General features: G+C 41.7%; 1 long non-coding RNA gene across 1 annotated transcript; it reads right to left on the reverse strand.

Moving 5' to 3' along the window:
* Positions 1-3,959: 3,959 nt before the first annotated feature.
* On the reverse strand, positions 3,960-18,944 carry LOC145522958 (uncharacterized). The gene is made up of 3 exons (XR_014066266.1): positions 18,538-18,944; positions 17,456-17,555; positions 3,960-4,215 (listed from the first exon to the last, which is right to left on the reverse strand). It is a non-coding gene; the product is annotated as an uncharacterized LOC145522958 (long non-coding RNA).
* Positions 18,945-19,198: the final 254 nt, after the last annotated feature.

The following is a 19,198-nucleotide window of genomic DNA, read 5'->3' on the forward strand; positions in this document are numbered from 1 at the left end:
CTCACTCAGCAATACTTCGTGGAACTCTCTTCAAGTCAACTGATATTGCTGTAATTCACTCTTTCTTAATGGATATAATATCCTACAAGTGGAATTCAGCTACCTGTAGGTTTTTGCTTTGGTCTTGGTTGTATGCCAGTATGAATATTGCTACAATAAATCTTTCAAAGGGTCTAAGGGCTGGAATTGCTGGGTTGAAAGATACAAGAATTCTGTGTTTTGTTAAATATTAGCTGAGTGCTTTTTTTTAAGTAACATATCTCATTTCCACAAAAAATGCATGGAAATTTCTGTTTCCCTGTATCATCTTCAGCCAACAGATGCTAAAGTTCTTCTAAATTTTTGCCAGACTAGTTAGCAAAGCAGCAGAACTGTATCATTTTAATTTGCATTTCCCAACCTTTCAGTTTAATCATCTTTTCCTTTGCCATTTGGAATTTTCCTTCTGTGAACTGCCTCTTTATATGCTCAGTTCATTTTTCCATCGAGTTCTTTGTCCTTTACTTGTAGAGCAATAGTAAGCTGCTGGGCCCCTAGTGGCTCATAGGGTAACGAATCCTCCTGCAATGCAGGAGACCGGGGTTCAATCCTGGGTCAGGAAGATCCCCTGGAGAAGGGAATGGCTACCCACTCCATTATTCTTGCCTGGAAAATTCCATGGACAGAGGAGGCTGGCGGGCTACCATCCATGGGTTTGCAAAGAGCCAGACACAATTGAGCAACTAACACGTACACACATACAGTAAGCTGCTCTTGTCTTCTGCTTTGTAAATATTTTTGTTCCTTTTTTTAAAAAAATATTTTATTGACCATCTGTTCCCTGGTGGCTCAGATGCTAAAGCGTCTGCCTACAATGTGGAAGACCAGGGTTCAATCCCTGGGTCGGGATGATCTCTTGGAGAAGGAAATGGCAACCCACTCCAGTATTCTTGCCTGGAAAATTCCATGGACGGAGGAGCCTGGTAGGCTACAGTCCATGGGGTTGCAAAGAGTCGGACACGACTGAGCGACTTCACTTTCACTTTCACTTATTGACCACACTGCACTGAAGGTGGAATCTTTGTTCCCTGGCCAGGGATTGAAACCATGCCCCTTTGCATTGGAAGCTTGGAGTCTTAACCACTGGATTGCCAGGGATGTAACTGTAAATATTTTTTTTCTAAATCTGTTCTCTGTTTCTTTTCTTTGTCTCCAGCATCTTTTGGCATTCATATATTTACATTTTTTATTGAGTCAAATATGCCTATTCTTCCTGTCATAACTTCTAGGTTTTCAGTCTTGGTTAAGAGAGTCTTCTCACTTTTTAAATTTTCTTACAAGATTTTTATTATGTTAACAAAAAACATAATAAAAATCTTGTAAGAAAAGGAGAATAGAGGGGCAGAGGATGAGATGGTTAGATAGCATCACTGACTCAATGGACATGAATCTGAGCAAACTCGGGGAGATTGTGAAGGACAGGGAAGCCTGGTGTGCTACAGTCCATGGGGTCCCAAAGAGTTGGACACGACTTAGTGACTGAACATAACAACAACAACAACAACTAATTTATTACATTTAAGAGTTAGATCCTTCTGGAATTTATATTTTGGAGACTAGTATAAGAGATAGGCCTAATTATATTCTCTTCTGGATGGGTAGTGAGCTTTGTGCTGGCACCTGCCATTACTTAGTACAGCCCCTTTCTGCTAAATCGACACTCCTAATGTGTCATATATTAAATCCTAAAATAGATAGGAAACCAACTCTATAGTCTTAATTCGGCAGCATAAATCTGCTGATCTAATTCTTTACCAATACCAAATTGCTTTGATTACAGTGTCCTTATAGTGGCTCCTTTCTTGAAAAGTGAGGCCCCCTCATGATTCTTTTTTGTATATTTTCACTAATCCCGGACTTGTATTACTTGAGATAAGCCATTAGGATCATTTAAAGCTATTAAAAGAGGAAACTTAGGGACTTCCCTGGCTGTCCAGTGGTTAAGACTCCCAGCTTCCACTGCAGGGGGTCTGGGTTCAATTCCTGCTTAGGGACAAAGATCCCACATGCCACGTAGCCAAAAAAATGTAGAACACTAATTTAAATTGCATTAAATGTATATACTAATTTTGGGGACAGGAGATTATTTTATGCTACTATGTCTAACCATCCAAAAATCTAGGATAGCTTTCTATTTGTTCCATTTTAAAACATGTCTTTCAATATGATATTGAAAAATGTGATTGTTCATATTGATCTGTGCTTTTCTTGCTAAATTTAGATTTATCTTTGATTCATTTTGAGTTAATTTTTGCAAAGGTCCAACTTTATTCTTTTGCATGTGAATATCCTGTTTTCCAATACCATTTGTTGAAAGACTGTCCTTTCCTCTTTGAATAGTCCTGGCACTCCTGTCTAAAATTGAGTGAGTGAGTGATAGTCACTTAGTTGTGTCCAATTCTATTGCTCAGTCATGTCCTATGGACTATAGCCAGCCAGTTCCTCTGTCCATGAAATTTTCCAGGCAAGAATACTGGAGTGGGTTGTTATTTCCTTCTCCAGGGGATCTTCCTGACCCGGAGATCCAACACAGGTCTTCAGCATTGCAGGCAGATTCTTTACCACCTGAGCCACCAGGGAAGCCTACTATTAAGAGACATTTCTAAGTATAAAGACAGGTCAACAAAAACTATCAGCTGATACATGCTTGACTTTATCTTATAATCTATAGACAATACATTAGAATATGTAATGAATTCATACACCTTTTTCAAAGAAATATTGGAGACAGAAGTAGCAATAAAGTTATAAGTGACAATCATCAATCAGATGAAATAATTTAGATGAAGCTTGTCTCTCTCGATGAGATGGGGACTGGGCAAGTGGTCAGGAAGGAAATACAATGTGCTTTTAACTTTGTATGAAGAAAAAATTTATTGACCATAAATGTAAGGGTTTATTTCTGGGGTCTTCACTCTATTCCATTAGTCCATATATCTGTTGTTATGCCAATATCACAGTGCTTTTGGCAGGTCTATCTGTTTTTTTTAATTGAAATATATTTACCTGAAAATAACACAACATTGCAAATCAACTATACTTCAATAAAATTTTTTAGGATCAGTGGCTAAGACTTTGCTCTCCCAACGCAGGGAACCAAGGTTCAATCCCTGATCAGGGAACTAGATCGCAGATGCTGCAATTAAGTGTTCACCTACCACAACTAATGATCCTGCATGTGGCAACTAAGACCCGGCGCAGCCAAATAAATAAGTGTTAAAAAAAATAAAACTCTACCAAAAAAATAGAAATACATTTGACAGATAACATTGTGGAAATAAGTGTTAAAAAAATAAAACTCTACCAAAATAAGAGAAATACATTTGACAGATAACATTGTGGAAATTTAAGGTGTAGAGCATATTAATTTGGTATTTTATATATTATAATATGATCGCCATTGTAGCCATTGTTAGGTTCCCATCAGGTTACATCATCATCCTTTCTTTTTAGTGGTTGGAATCATTAAGTTCTGGTCTCTTAGAAAGTCTGATGATTTTACTACTATATTATTTGGCTGGTTTGTTTTTTTTAACCTGATCTGGCAGTTTGTCTTTTATTGCAAGTATCCGGTCTCTCACATTTAGTGTAATGAATAATAAACTTTCAAGTCTTTCAATATTACTTTATGAGTAGAATTTATTTTACATTGCTATTTCTTTATTTACTTTACATTAAAGTTTAAAGAAATGAGGTCTGTCATAAAAGTGTTTTAACATACTAGTGAATAAACCTAATGTTCCAGAAAGAATCCTTACTCTGCCACTTATTAGCTATATGATTGGGTGAGTAATTTAACTTCTCTGAACCTCAATTTCCTGATCTAAAAAATGTGAATAACAACACCTCCTTCAATTGGTGTTTGTGAGAAATAAATCACTGTTGAACATAAAGGCCAGGCAGAGTAAGTATATAATAAATAGATGCTAAAATTCACTTTATTGAATCAAAGACTGCAGATTTATCTTACGACATCTTGGGGCTTTGGCACTGCTGAAGTCTCCTGAGGTTTGAGAACCTCTTCCTTGGTGTCTGTTTCTGGAGGGAGCAGGAAACCAAGGCCTGCTGGATGTAACAGGTGGATGGATGTAGAAGCTTTCAATTTTTTCCCTTTTTGGTCGTACCACACAGCATGTGGGATCTTCATTTCCTGACGAGGGATTGAACCCACGCCCCCTGCAGTGGAAACACAGGGTCTTAACCACTGGACTTCCAGGGAAGTCCCTAGAGGCTTTAAAAAGGAGGTCAATGTTTGGAATAGCTGACCATGGGGACCGGAGAGGAGCTGCCCATGCAGAATTTCTTCCTTGTGACAGCCATGGTACTTCTGAGGTCCTCAGAGATGGAGGGATCAAGGAGAGAGTAGGGACTTTCCTGGGCAGAGCATAAAGGATCTGGCTGGTGGAGGGTGTGCAAGAGAATGGGAGGGTTCTGGAAAAAGTAATTTAGAAGTAGAGAAAGAAGATGCTGGGAATTCCCTGATGGTCCAGTGATTAGTACTCCGAAAGGGGTTGATCCCTCGTGCACATCATCCCCTGCTCCCACCAAGAAGGAGATGCTGTGGAGTTGGCTGCCTCATAGAAGGACTAGAGTGGAGTCAGTCTCTGACATTGAACAGTATCCTTCTGTGCAGCAGTCACATTGCTGCTGTCCAAGCAGAGAGCCTTGATTTTCTCCACTATTCAGCTTTATTTCTGTTTTGAGATCCACCTTGCTTTGGGAATGGGGTACTTAATCTCAGTAATTTTTGAGGTGTGGACTTACATCTAAGGTAGAGATGGAGGGTAAGGAAGGGCTCCCCTGGAGCCATGGTGTTAGTCATTTGACCTGGTGGCTGAGTGCCGTAGCTTTGTTTGAAATAAGGAATATTACCAGGTACAAAGAGAGACATTGTATAATTATAAAGGGGTTATTTCAAGAAAACGTAGAAATCCTGATTGTAGGTACCCAGTAAGAGTTCCTGGATGCATGAAGCCAAAACCAACAGAACTGAAAGGAGAAACTGAGAAAACCGCAATTTGGCATTCCTCCGCGGGTAATTGATAGAACAAGTTCAGAGAACGTCAGTGAATGTAGAGAAGATCTGAACAACACTATCGACCAAGCTGACCTAATTGATGTGAGTGTGTACTCAGTCGATCGGTCGTGTCTGACTCTTTGTGACCCCATGACTGTAGCCCACCAGGCTCCTCTGTCCTGGGATTTCCCAGGTAAGAATACTGGAGTGGACCCAGGGATGGAACCCACGTCTCCTGACGCCTGAGTCTCTGGCATTGGCAGGCGTAGTCTTTACCATCGAGCCTCCTGGAAACCCCAACCTAATTGACATTCATGGTCAAAGATAGTGCCTGTTCCCACCGGTCAGAAAGGAAGAGTTTGTAATGTTACAGGGAGCACTGACTCCTAGAAGGGTCGTGCCTCAATAGTCAGGAATAATTAGCTCCTGGCTGAAGGTTGTTCTGTTTCCACCTAACAGATCCCTGGTACAAAAATAGAGTATTAAATATTTATTATATATAAATATGTATTTATATAAATTTATTTATATGTATTTATATATATGTAAAGCATTATATATATATTTAGCCTTTGTCCTAGTTCCTGGCACAGAGCTCCTAAAACCCTTGGAATGTCCTGAGTAATACGAATGTCTTCTATTATTCATAAGTCCCTTTCAACCATAGCCAAATTTGTGCTAATGAGGTTACTATGGGTGGGTTCCTAAATAACTTCGGAATAGGAGCAGGTAGCCTGAGAAACCACCCTTGTGATTGGTGGATGGAACTTTCAGCCCCCTCCCCCAACCTTGGAGGAGAAGAGCGGGAATAGAGATTCAGTTCAATCACCAATGGCCAATGACTTAATCAATCATACTTACAATCAATCATACTTACATGGTGAAACCTCCATAACATCTCCTAAACAACAGGGTGTGGAGTGCTTCCGGGGTGGTGAACACCCAGTGCTCTGGGAAAGTGATATGCGCAGAAAGGGCATGGAAGTCTGTACCCACCCTATACTTTACCTTCTCTTCCATTTGGTGATTACTAAGGTATACCCTTTATAATACAACATTTCCCTGAGCTATATGAGTTGTTCTACTGAATTACTGAAGCTGAAGGAGGAGGATCATCTACAAATAGTGTTAGAATTGAAATGAATAGTTGGACACACAGTTGGCGTCAGAGAATTGCTTGGTGTGATGGGAAAAAAGAACTTCAAAATCTCAAAGCAAGATCCAAAGTACTAAATCATTTCAAAGTAATTTAAATGTGTCCTAGAATACAACTCAAAACTATTTGTAGGAATACAAAGATATCCTAGCACACAAAAAACTGAAATTCATCGGGCCTGATACCCAACAAAAGGTTACAAATATGCAAAAGTGTAGGAAAATATGACCCAATAATGAAAAGGAAAATTAATTAATTAAAACTGCCCCAAAGGGATTTCCTTAGTGGTCCAGTGGTAAGAAATCGCCTGCCAACGCACGGAATACGTTCCATCCTTGGTCGGAGAAGATCCCACAGGCTCCGGGGTGGGAGCCCCGTGTCACAGTGGCTGAAGCCCACACAGCTAGAGCCTGTGCTCCACAACAAGAGAAGTCACCACAATGAAGAGCCTGCACACTGCAACGAGACAGTAGCCCCTGCTGGCTGCAATTAGCGAAAGCCTGGGCGCAGCAACAACGACCCAGGGCAGCCAAAAATAAATCAGTACAAGAAAATCCGTTTAAAAATAAAACACACACACACAACAAAACAAGCGAAAATTCTGCCCTGCCACTTCTATACTGTGTCTTCCCTTCTCTGTACTTCAGTTCACTCATTTGTAAAATGAGAATCATAGTATCGTATGGGGTTGTTTTGAGAGCCTTAAATGAGATTCATTCATATGAAGGGTCATGTACTAAGCCCTCCACAGAGGTGAGACAGTATTCCTGGGGGAGAGGCATCCAGCCCCTGCTGCACCTATGGAAAGCCCACCTGGTCCCTTCGGGTGCATCTTGGCCCTCCCCACACTGAGAGCAGGACCACTCCAGGTCTACCAGCTCTTGGTGGCTGGGGGAAGCCTTCTCCAGTGCCCTGGTCCCTGCTGACGCCTGGGGACTCTGTGAAGCCTCTCACATCGACTCTTGGGCTCCCATCAGCCATTATCCTTGAAGGCACGCTTGACCCTGGCTCCAGCCAGCCCAGAAGCATAGCGCAGGCGCCCAGGCTGTGAGCAACCCAGTCTCTCCGGGTTCTCTTTTCATTTCTACACCTCAGCCAGGGTGGGGCCCAGTGGGAACTGGGACATAAGTTCTTCCTGGGTACACCCCAACTTCTCTGCTCCTTTCTGAAGCCTCTGCTGCGCCTCCCTTGCCCCCCCTTTCACTATCCCCCTTGGGGAGGGTGGGAAGTTGATGGGCTCAGTAGCTGAGCAGTCGTTCTTCCAAATCTATTGTTCATGACTCGGAAATCAACATCGTGGCTCCTTTTGTTCCACTGTGTCCTGAGTCAGTGACTAGACAGGGAGTGTCACCGGATGAAAGGAAGTGTGTGTGTTTGTGTGTGTGCGTGTGTTTGACCTGTGACCCTCTTCCAGATACCTCTGAGGAGGAACAGTGGAATGGCGCTGATGCTTGGTCTTGGGCCATGGCTGGACTGGAGAGAGACTAGGGAGGTAGAAGAGGCCAGAAGTGGGGGGACTGAGAAGCTGGGCTGGGAGGGTGCAGCGCAGTGAGTACAGGCAAACAAACTGAGCCGGAGAAAGCAGAATGAGTTTAGTCCAAGTGCCCATGGGCTCTCTCGGGAAGGAGGGGTGGATGCAGGAGATAGCTGGGGGAGGGGGACTCTGAGTTTGGGGGTTGGGAGGCCGGTGGATGGGCCCGTCTTGCTGCTGCTTGTTTGTGAATGGCAGCAACACAGCAGGATTTTCTTTCCTTCTTTGCCAAGATCTGAACAGAGTGAAGCTCTGGGATTGCCCTGGACCTACGGCCACTCCCAGACCCAAGTCAGGTCATCTTGCGTGGCACCACCTGAGCCGGCCCCGTGGCCCTGGCTTTTATGTGGCTACCTCCTCTGGGACCACCTTTCCCAGGGTCTCGAATCTGGAAATCTGCAATGATCCAGAAAAGCCCGAAGGGCTGGTGGGTGGACGTGTCACTGTCCAACTGGAACTTTTTATTTCTCCCTTTAAAATGTCGATTCCACCAGGGCTAGAGCTTTGTCTTGCTCACTGTTCGGTCCCACGTGCATTGTGCGTACACAGTAAATACCTTGCTTGGGTCAAGGTCTGAGGGGATTCCCTAGGGTGGGGAGCAGACTAGTGCCTTCTCTGAGGCTCCACGAGCAGAAGGCTGACCAACTTACGGATGACAGAGGGAGACAGATTTTGACCCTATGTCACAAAGGACCTTGAAAACCCAGAGCTGCTGTGAGCTTGCTATCGCCTGAGCTGACCACACAGAAGCTAGAGTTAGGCTGGGCGGGAAGGTGACTTGCTTCAAGGCAGACCCGGAGGGCCCCTGTGGGTCTTTCCAGTCACTGCATCTGGGACTGGGCTCCCGAGCCATAGGTTCCTGCAACAATCTAGATGTCAGCTCTCGAGTCAGACAGAACTGGGTTTAAATCCTGGCTCCTCTATTGAGCTGTGTGACCTTGGGCAGGTTACCCAGTGTCTCTGAGCCTATTACTAAATCTGTAATACAGCCATCCTAGTGATACAACATTTGCCTCAGAGGCTGGCTGTAAGCACTAGATTCAAAGCTTCAGCCACGTATAGCATTTAGCTCAACAACTGGCTCACAGCCAAAGCTCAGCAAACATTAACTATTGTTTCTATGCGGGAGAAGAGAGGGCGGTTGCTGAGAGGGGAGCTGGTGCTCACAGCCCGGTGAACTAGGACAGACCACACAAGAAGCAAATTAATGGCTGGGCGGCCAGAAAGGAACACAACAGTGCCCTCATTAAATACTTGAGTGCACTCTTCTAGTTTGATAGAATTAAAAAAATTTGTCATTATGTACGTATGTATGTATAGCTGTGCTGGGTCTTTGTTGCTGTTGGCAGGCTTTCTCCAGCTGCGGTGATCAGGGGCTGCTCTTTGTTGAGGTGCTCGGGCTTCTCTTGTTGCGGAGCACGGGCTCTAGGTGCATAGGCTTCAGTAGTTGCAGCATACGGCTCCCATGCTCCAAAGAATAGGCTCAGTAGTTGTAGTCCAAGGGCTTAGTTGCCCACAGGATGTGGGATCTTCCTGGACCAGGGATTGAACCCGTGTCCCCTGCAGGCAGATTCCCATCCCCTGGACCACCAGGGAAGTCCGAGTTTGATAGAATTTTGATTCATACTCTTCCAAGTCATCACTGGCAGGACAATATTCAGATATAGGGAAGGTGCCATTTTTAGGAGATTTATAGAGACAGATGTGCTTCCCAGTTGGTAAAGAATCCGCCTGCCAGTGCAGGAGATGCAACAGACGCGGGTTCCATCCCTGGGTCAGGAAGATCCTCTGGAGGAGGAAATGGCAACCCACTCCAGTATTCTTGTCTGGGAAATCCCATGGGCAGAGGAGCCTGGAGGGCTATAGTCCATGGGGTTGCAAAGAGTGTGAGCACAAACACATCGAGACAGATACTAAATCCATAACCGGTGCAGGGATTTCGTATACATGTCAGGGAATTGACAGATAACTTAGTTCTAAGTCCTCTAGCTAAGCAGGGAGGTCCAAGAATTAGTTTTACTCTTACTCTTCTCTGTCAGAACAATCATCTCCAACAAAAGAACTATTTAGATTATTTTATAGCCAATTTTACATTGTCTTTATTAAACTCTGTGTTAATACAAAGTGCATCATTTGTAGAAACACAGATTTTATCAACAATGACAATAAAGTTGTAATTCTTAAATATTTAGCAAACATAATTAACATTGCTGCTGCTACTGCTGCTAAGTCGCTTCAGTCGTGTCCGACTCTGTGCGACCCCATAGACAGCAGCCCACCAGGCTCCACCATCCCTGGGATTCTCCAGGCAAGAACACTGGAGTGGGTTGCCATTTCCTTCTCCAGTACATGAAAGGGAAAAGTGAAAGTGACGTCACTCAGTCGTTTCCGATTCTTAGCAACCCCATGGACTGTAGCCTACCAGGCTCCTCCATCCATGGGATTTTCCAAGCAAGAGTACTGGAGTGGGGTGCCATTGCCTTCTCCATAATTAACATTAGGCCAACATTTAAAAATTCTCAGAAACCTAACTTGACACTGTAAAGCAATTATACTCCAATTAAAAATTTGTTTCAGAAGAAGTTTAAAACACTGATTTTGAGACTCCCATTTGAAGCTAAACCCACAAGAGAGGCTGAATTAGTCCTAAAATGAACTCAGTACTCCTATCGCTCCCACTTCCGCTGGAACTAACAGCAGAAGCAGAAGCAAACCCTTGCACACTAGCCTGCATATACATAGAGCTCTCTCTTGCTCTGGGCCCTGCCAAACCTGGCAGCCTTCAAGCCACTCAGTGAACAGAACCGAGTAGAATTCCTGAGTGTAGTATGTGCTGTTGTCTAAATACGAACAATATCTACCAGGTACGGCACTTTTTTTTCATGGTAGGAGGTACAGGGTGCAATAACTGTAGTCCACTGTGTGACTATACCACAATTTTTTTATCCATTCACTTGTTGATATTTAGGTAGTTTACAGCTTTTCATACTATAAAAAAGCTATAAACATCCTTGTACTTTTTGGGAATGTATTTTAAAATTTTTACTTTGGGAAAGTACATAGGAGAGAAATAGCTAGTCACAGGGCAAATGTAGACTTAACTTTATAAATGCCAGTTTCCCAATGTGATTGTACCATTTTCCCTTCTCACCAGCAAGAGTTCCAGTTGCTCCACATGAGCTCATTTGATATTTTAGCTTGTTCTGATTCTAGTACATGTGAAGTGGTGTCTTATTGTAGTTTTAATTTACACATCTTTGATGATTTTTTTTTTTTTAGCCTTGCTGGATCTTAGCTCCCCTACCAGGAATGGATCCTGGGCCCTTGGCAGTGAAAGCACAGAGTCCTAACCACTGGACTGCCAGGAAATTCTCTTTGATGATTACTGATAAATATCTTTTTATGTGTTTATTGATTATCTATTTGTGCATCTTTAAAATTTTTTTTATTTTATATTGGAGTATAATTGATAGACAATGTTGTGTTAGCTTCAGGTGTATAGCAAAGTGACTCCCTTATACACATACATGTATCTATTCTTTTTCAAATTCTTTTCCCATTTAGGTTATTACGAAGTATTGAGCAGAGTTCCCTGTGCTCTACAGTTTAAGTACTTGTTGGTTATCTATTTTAAACACAGCAGTGTGTACATGTCAATCCCAAACTCCCAATCTATCCTGCGTATATCTCTTTGTGTGACGTTTCTTTTCAAATTTTTTGCTTGTTATTTTATCATTGATATGTAGGGATTCTTTATATACTCTGGATACAAGTACTTTTTCAGGTATTTGTGTTGCAAATATGTTCTAGTCATTTTATTAATAAGTCGCAGAAAGAACATATGGAAAGTGTGGAGGAGAGGTAATATATCAAAAGACAGTGGTGCTTCCCTGGTGGTCCAGTGGTTAAGAGTCCACCAGCCAATGCTGGGGACACAGGTTCAATGCCTGGTCCAGGAAGATCCCACGTGCTGCTGGTGAATTAAGCTTGTGCTCCACAGGACTGAGCCCACATGTCACAACTCCTGAAGCCTGCATGCCCTAGGCCTCTGCTCTGCAATGAGAAGAGTCACCGCAGTGAGGGGCCCTCGCAGTGCTACAAGAGAGAGCCCACACAGCAATGAAGACCCAGCGCAGCAAAAATAAATAAATAAGTAAATAAATAAATCTGTTTTAGAAAGACTGAAAGAGAGAGACATAGCGGGGACCTCCGCGCTGGTCCAGCGGCTGACTCCGAGCTCCCAATGTAGGGGGCTTGGGTTCGATCCCCGGTCAGGGAACCTAGATTCCACGTGTCACAAGAAAGATCAAAGATCCTGTGTGTTTTAACTAAGACCTGGCACAGCCAAATAAATACATGTTTTTAAAAAGGCTTTATTAAGTTGAATACATATGTTTAATACGATTATCTCAATAGATGCAGAAAAAGCTTTTGGCAAAATTTCATTAGCATGATAAAAATTCTCAGAAAAGTAATAATAGGAAGGAACTTCCTCAACCTAATTAAAAGCCTCTAGAGTAAAACCTGCAGCAAACATGTTGCTTAATGGTGAAAGAGAATGCTTTCCTTCTAAGATCTGGAAAAGACCGGGATGTTCATTTCTACCACTTTTATTCAGACTTGTACTGGGGGTTCCACCCAGTACAATAAAGTAAAAAAGAAAAAAGAAAAGAGATTAAAAGGCATCCTGCTATATGAATTGGAAAGGAAAAAGCAAAGATGCGTTTATTATAAACAATATGATCATCTATGTAGAAAATCCTAAGAAATTTACCCTCTACTCACACACACAAAAAAGTTACAAGAACTAAAATGGGAGTTCAGCAAGGTTGCAGGATGCAATTTCCAATAATAAATTTCTATATACTAGCAATAAGCAATCATACATTTAAAATTTAAAAACAATTAAAATATCATAAAATATTGAATACTTAGGGATAAATTTGGCAAAATATGTGCAAGACCTATACACTGAAAACTACAAAACAATGCATGAAGAAATTAAAGAAAACTTAAGTAAGGCTAGATATATACCTGAAATCATGGCTGAGAAACTTGATATTAAGATGTCAATGCCCTCCAAATTGTAGAAATTAACAAGCTGTATCCTAACATTTATAAGAAAATGGAAGGGATTTTTAAAGAAGAGGAAAGTTGAAGAATTATAGTATCTAATTTCCAGATATAATGCAAAAGAAAAAAAAGAACAAAAATAAAATCAAGGAACTGCCTTCACAGTCCAGTGGTTAAGACTCCATGCTTTCTCTGCAGGTGGCACAGGTTCAATCCCTGGTCAGGGAACTAACATCCCACAGGCCGAGTCTCCCGGCCAAAAAGGAACAAAAAAGATGTATTATAATGTAATTGAGACTTTGTGGTATTAGCATAAAATAAACATATATAGATACAAGCAACAGAACAGAGAGTCCAAAAGTACACCTATACATATATTGTCAGTTGGAGCCAAAGTAATTCAATGGAGAAAGAATAATTTTTTTCAAGCAGTAGTGTTGAAACAATTCAATAATTGTGTGAAAAACAGGAAAAGAAAAGAAAGAAGCAAGTTCTTACTAATACCATGTGCAAAAGTTAACTCGAAATGGATTATAGACCCAAATGTAAGAGCTCAAACTATAAAGGCTTCTAGAAAAAAATTGAAGAAAATCACAGTGGTCTTGAGTTTGGGAAAAATTTCTTTTTTTAAAAAAATTATCGAAGGGCTTCCCTGGTAGCTCAGTGGTAAAGAATCACCTGCCAATGAAGGAGACATAGATTTGATCTCTGATAGGGGAAGATATCATGTGCTGTGAAGCAACTAAGCACCTGGGCCACAACTACTAAGCCTGTGCTCTAGAGCCCGGGAGCTGCAACTACCGAAGCCCTTGAGTTCCAGAGCCCGTGCTCCACAGCAAGAAAAATCACCACAATGAGAAGCTGGCGCACCACAACTAAAGAGAAGCCCCTGCTTGCCGCAACTAGAGAAAAGCCTGCGGAGCAATGAAGACCCAACACAGTCAAAAATAAATAAAATATTTTAAACTCTTTAAAATTATTGAAGTGTATTTGACTTACAACATAACATCAGTTTCAGGTGTACAACATATTTGATATTTTTAGAGATTATACAGTATATAGAGTCATTATAAAATATTAACTATAGTCTGTACTATGTGTTACCTCTTTGTGCCTTATTTGTAAGTAGCAGTTTGTATTTCTTAATCTCCTTCACCTATTTCGCCCCTCCTCCCACCCCCTCCCCTCTACTAACCACTAGTTTATTCTCTGTATCTAAATCTATTTCTGTTTTGTCATATTTGTTCATTTGTTCTATTTCTTAGATTCTACATGTAAGTGAGAACATAACAGTATTTGTCTTTGTCTGACCTATTTCACTAAGCATAATACCCTCTACGTCCATCCATGTTGTTGCAAATAGTAAGATTTCATTCCTTTTGATAGCTGAGTAATATTCCATTATGTATCACATCTTTTTTATCCATTCATCTGTAGATGGACTAAGATTTGTTAAACATGATACAAAAGGCATGTAGTACAAAAGAAAAAATTGGACTTAAGCAAAATTAAAATATTTTATTTTGCTCAACTGGTAAAGAATCAACCTGCAATGCAGGAGACTTGGGTTCGATCCCTGGGTTGGGAAGATCCCCTGGAGAAGGGAGCGCCTACCCACTCCAGTATTCTGGCCCGGAGAATTCCATGGGCTGTATAGTCCATGGGGTCACAGAGTTGGACACAACTGAGAGACTTTCCCTCTCACTATTCTGCAAATAATACTGTTTTGAAAATGAAAAAGCAAGACACAGACTGAGAGAAAATATTTGCAAAACATACACTCAACAAAGGACTTGTGTTTAGAATATAGGAAGCCATGTATAGTTCAAAAAGATCCACCAAATTTTTTAAAAAGGCAAACATTTGAATAGATACTTCACTAAATAACATACACAGATAGCAAATAAGCACATGAAAAGACTCTCAGAAAACCTCTGGCAAGATGTCTACAGAGAAACAGAAATTACAAATAAATAATGTAATGAATGAAAAGGGACACATAACTATAGTTACAGCAGATACTAAAAAGATAAGAAAGTTATCATCAACTTAATGCAATAGATTTGAGAACTTAGGTAGAATAAATTCCTAGAAAAACCACCACTTTTCAAAATTAACTCAGGAAAAGTCAAATAGCCCTATAAATGCTAATACAATTTTGATACCAAAATTAGACAAGGCCCCCCCAAAAGGAAAACTACAGCCACTTAATTTACAAACGTAGTTCCAAAACCTCCTCCTAAAATATCAATAAATCAAATTCAACAATGTAACACACTGTGATCAAGCTAGGTGGATCCCAAGAATGCAGGATAGTTTACTATTAGGAAATCTATGTCATAGTTTACTATTAGGAAATCTATCTGCATTTACAGATAAAGGAGAAAAATCATATGATCTCCATAGATACAGGAAAAACATTTAATAAAAATCAACACCCAGGGAATTCCCTGGAGCTCTAGCAGTTATGGACTCTGTGCTTTCACTGCCAGGACTGGGTTGAATCCCTAGTTGGGGAACTAAGTGTCACGAGCCCCACAGTGTGGCCAAAAAAAAAAAAATCAACACCCATTTATCACAAAAACTGTAAACTAGAACTAGAAAGGAGCTTTCTTAACTTGATAATAGATACGTACAACAACAACAACAGAAAACCCCAAAACTGAATATAACCTAAGAACAAGAACTATAAAAATATATTTAATCACATTATTGGTGGTAGAGTTACCTCGAGTGTTTTGTCTACAGGATGAGACATACCGAATGAATAAACTCATTGAGAACTGAGATTTTTTTTTTATTGTAGCAAAATATACATAATATAAAATTTACCATTTTAACTACTTTTAAGTGTACCATTCAGTGACACTAAGTACATTCACATTATTGTACCACTGTGACCACCATCCATCTCCAGAATGTTCTTCATCGCCAACATAAACTCTGCATCTGTTAAATACTGACACCACATTGCCCTCTGCCCCACTGAGCAGCCACTGAGAACCATTATTCTACTTCCTGCCCCTAAGAATGTGACTATTCTAGGTACCTCATATACACGGAATTGTGCAATATTTGTCCTTTGGTGTCTGCCTTAGGGACTTAGCTATAGCTCAGATGGTAAAGAATCTGCCTGCAATGCAAGAGACCCAGGTTCCATTCCTGGGTCAGGAAGATCCCCTGGAGAAGGAAATGGCAATCCACTCCAGTATTCTTGCCTGGGGAATCCCACGGATAGAGGAGCCTGGTGGTCTACAGTCCATGAGGTCACAAAGAGTTGGACATGATTAAGTGATTAACACACACACTATGTCACTTAGCCTAATGTCTGCAAGGTTCATCCATGTTGCAGCATGTGTCAGAATTTCACTCCCTTTTAAGGCTGAATGAGATATATACACACACACATATACCATGTTTTGTTTATCTGTGCATCTGTCCATTCACAATTGGGTTGCTTCTACCTTTTGGCTATTGTAAATAATGCTGCTATGAACACTGGTTTACAAATATCTGATTGAGTTCCTCCTTTTAGCTGTTCTGTGTTATACCCAGAGGTGGAATTGCTGGATCATAAAGTAATTCTGTTTAATTTCTTGATAAATACTGTTTTCTATTTTCCACAGCACCTGCACCATTTTCCACTCCTATCAATGATGAACAAAGAATCCAATTTCTCCACATTCTCAGCCAGACTTGTAGTTTTGTTTTTCTGCTAATAGCCATCCTAATGAGTATGAAGTGGTATTTCATTGTAACTTTCAGTTGCATTTTCCTGATACCTATTATGTTGAGCATCTTTTCATGTGCTTATTAGTCATTTTTTTTATCTTCTTTGAAGAAATGTCTATTCAAGTTCATTGCCCATTTTTTAAATTGGGTTGTTTGGGGCTTCCCTGGTGGCTCAGTGGTAAAGGAATCTGCTTGCTACTGCAGGAGACACTGGTTCAATTCCTGATCCAGGAGGATCCCACATGCCTTGGAGCAACTAGGCCCATGTGCCACAATTATTGAGCCTGTGCTCTACAACAAGAGAAGCCACTGCAACGTGAATCCCGTGCACCACAACTGGAGAGTAGCCCCCGCTCTCCGCAACTGGAGAAAAGCCACTGTAGCAAAGAAGACCCAGCACAGCCAAAAATAAATAAAATTATAAAAAAAAAATAATAAATTTTGTTGTTTGGTTTTTTGGTTATTGAGTTTTAACAGTTATTTATATATTGTGGCCAATGATGGAACAATTTGAACTTCAGTAATAACTGTAATGGAATAAAGCACCTCATGCGTGCTCAGTTGTGCCTGACTCTTTGCCTGTCCCATGGACCATCACCTGCCAGGTTTCTCTGACCGTGAAATTTTCCAGGCAAGAACACCAGAGTGGGTTGCCATTTCCTCCTCCAGAAGATCTTCCCAACCCAGGGATAGAACTCGCATTTCCTGCATTGGCAGGCAGATTCTTTACCACTGCAACACGCGGGAATCCCTAAAACACATGAAAAACGTTTAAATCCATGCATTCGTTAAGATATTTTTAAAATGCTTATTAATTAACTTTGGAGGATGTTAAAGAACCAAGGCATTATTTTGAAAACTGATAAACAGAAATTCTATACTCTAATAATCATGTTTAGATACATACCCAAGAAAAATTCTGGATATATGTAACAGGAGACATTCACAGGAATATGCTGAACAACATTGTTTATAGTAGCTACAAACTGGAAACCCAAATGGCCACCCTAGGGAGGAATAAATGAAAAACTGTGATGTTTGCAGAATAGTACACAGTAGTAAAAAATTGAATGAACTATGAAACAGATGAATATTAGTAATGTGTTGAGTGAAAAATGTAAATAACAAAGGACAACAAATAATACCATACTCTGCTGCTGCTGCTAAGTCGCTTCAGTCGTGTCCGACTCTGTGCGACCCCATGGACGGCAGCTCACCAGGCTCCGCCATCCCTAGGATTCTCCAGGCAAGAATACTGGAGTGGGTTGCCATTTCCTTCTCCAGTGCATGAAAGGGAAAAGTGAAAGTGAAGTTGCTCAGTTGTGTCCGACTCGTAGCGACCCCATGGACTGTAGCCTACCAGGCTCCTCCATCCATGGGATTTTCTAGGCAAGAGTACTGGAGTGGGGTGTCATTGCCTTCTCCATACCATACTCTCTTACAGTTCAAAACTAAGCAAAAACAAACATCATTATGTAGGCATGTATATATGAGTACATTTTTTTTCTTAAAATGTTTTTTATTTAGAAAAATCAAAGGAATAACAAATATAGAATTGTGGATGATGGCACCCTAGACACTGGGATAAGGAGGGGATGAACAGGTGAGGAGCAGGTGGGTAGATATAAGTCCTGATGCTTTTCCATCCAGCCTCTTGAGTTTTGCAGTGGGTGCACTGGAACTCATATTAATCTGAAAGTTATACATATCTAAATTTTAAAAGGAGGGCCATGCTAGCATCAGTGATGATTGTGTGTCATTAATCAAAGATTATAATTAATCCACTCTGTCTTCCTGACGACTGCCTCCTCAGAAAAAGTAAAGTGCCTTTTCTAATCCGGGGCAGCCACAAGAGAAACCGAAATGAGTGGGAGGGGTGGTAACTGTTTTCACTTTTCTCTTCCTGTTTTTTTTGAGCCTGGGAAAGCAAGTCAGAATTTCCAATCTTTTCCAATTCCCACACGCTTCCCTAATTTAGAACGAACTTACAGAAAATAAAAAGCCTTCCTGCATCTGGGGAAGACTGCCGCCAGCCGTGGAGCATCCTCACTGTGGGATAAGAATCCTCCCGGGGGCGGTGTGTGCTCCAGCCCCACCCCCAACCCGCTCGTACTTGCTAGTACGGGGCTCAGCCTTGGGTGACTGTACCCTCGGCGAGGAGTCACAGGACGGCTAATTAGTGGAAATGCTTTGGGAAACTCCTGGACCCCAGCAGGAAGCCCTGGGAGGCAGGCGAGGGGAGGAGGGGAGGGGAAGGGAGTTCAAACGGAACAGAGGTGTCAGGCTCCAGAGACGAAGCTCCAGAGATTTACCCCTGGGTGAAGACCCCCTGTCCACCCACTGCCTCCGAGGGCCAGCAGTGCGGATGATCTTAAACCGACGAGCCTGCGGGCACTGCGCGAGCGGACGCGGCGCGGAGCCTCTGACCACGCTAACGTGCAGCAGGCTCCGCGAAGGCCACGATCCGAGTACTGCCAGGTGGAGAGGTCCAGGCCACTTCTCTTTTTCCTCGTTGCATCCACACTGAGGTGGACGGGAAATTAAAAAGTGCTTATGCGGCAACAACCATCAAGAAGCACTTTTATTTACTAGGAAACCGTGAAGTGTTGAGCCACCTGGCCTTTGCGGGCGAAGCAGGCCGGAGCCTTTC

The sequence above is a fragment of the Giraffa tippelskirchi genome, chromosome 10, assembly GCF_054371585.1.
Source record: "Giraffa tippelskirchi isolate mGirTip1 chromosome 10, T2T-mGirTip1v1.2.pri, whole genome shotgun sequence".
Taxonomy (NCBI): domain Eukaryota; kingdom Metazoa; phylum Chordata; class Mammalia; order Artiodactyla; family Giraffidae; genus Giraffa; species Giraffa tippelskirchi.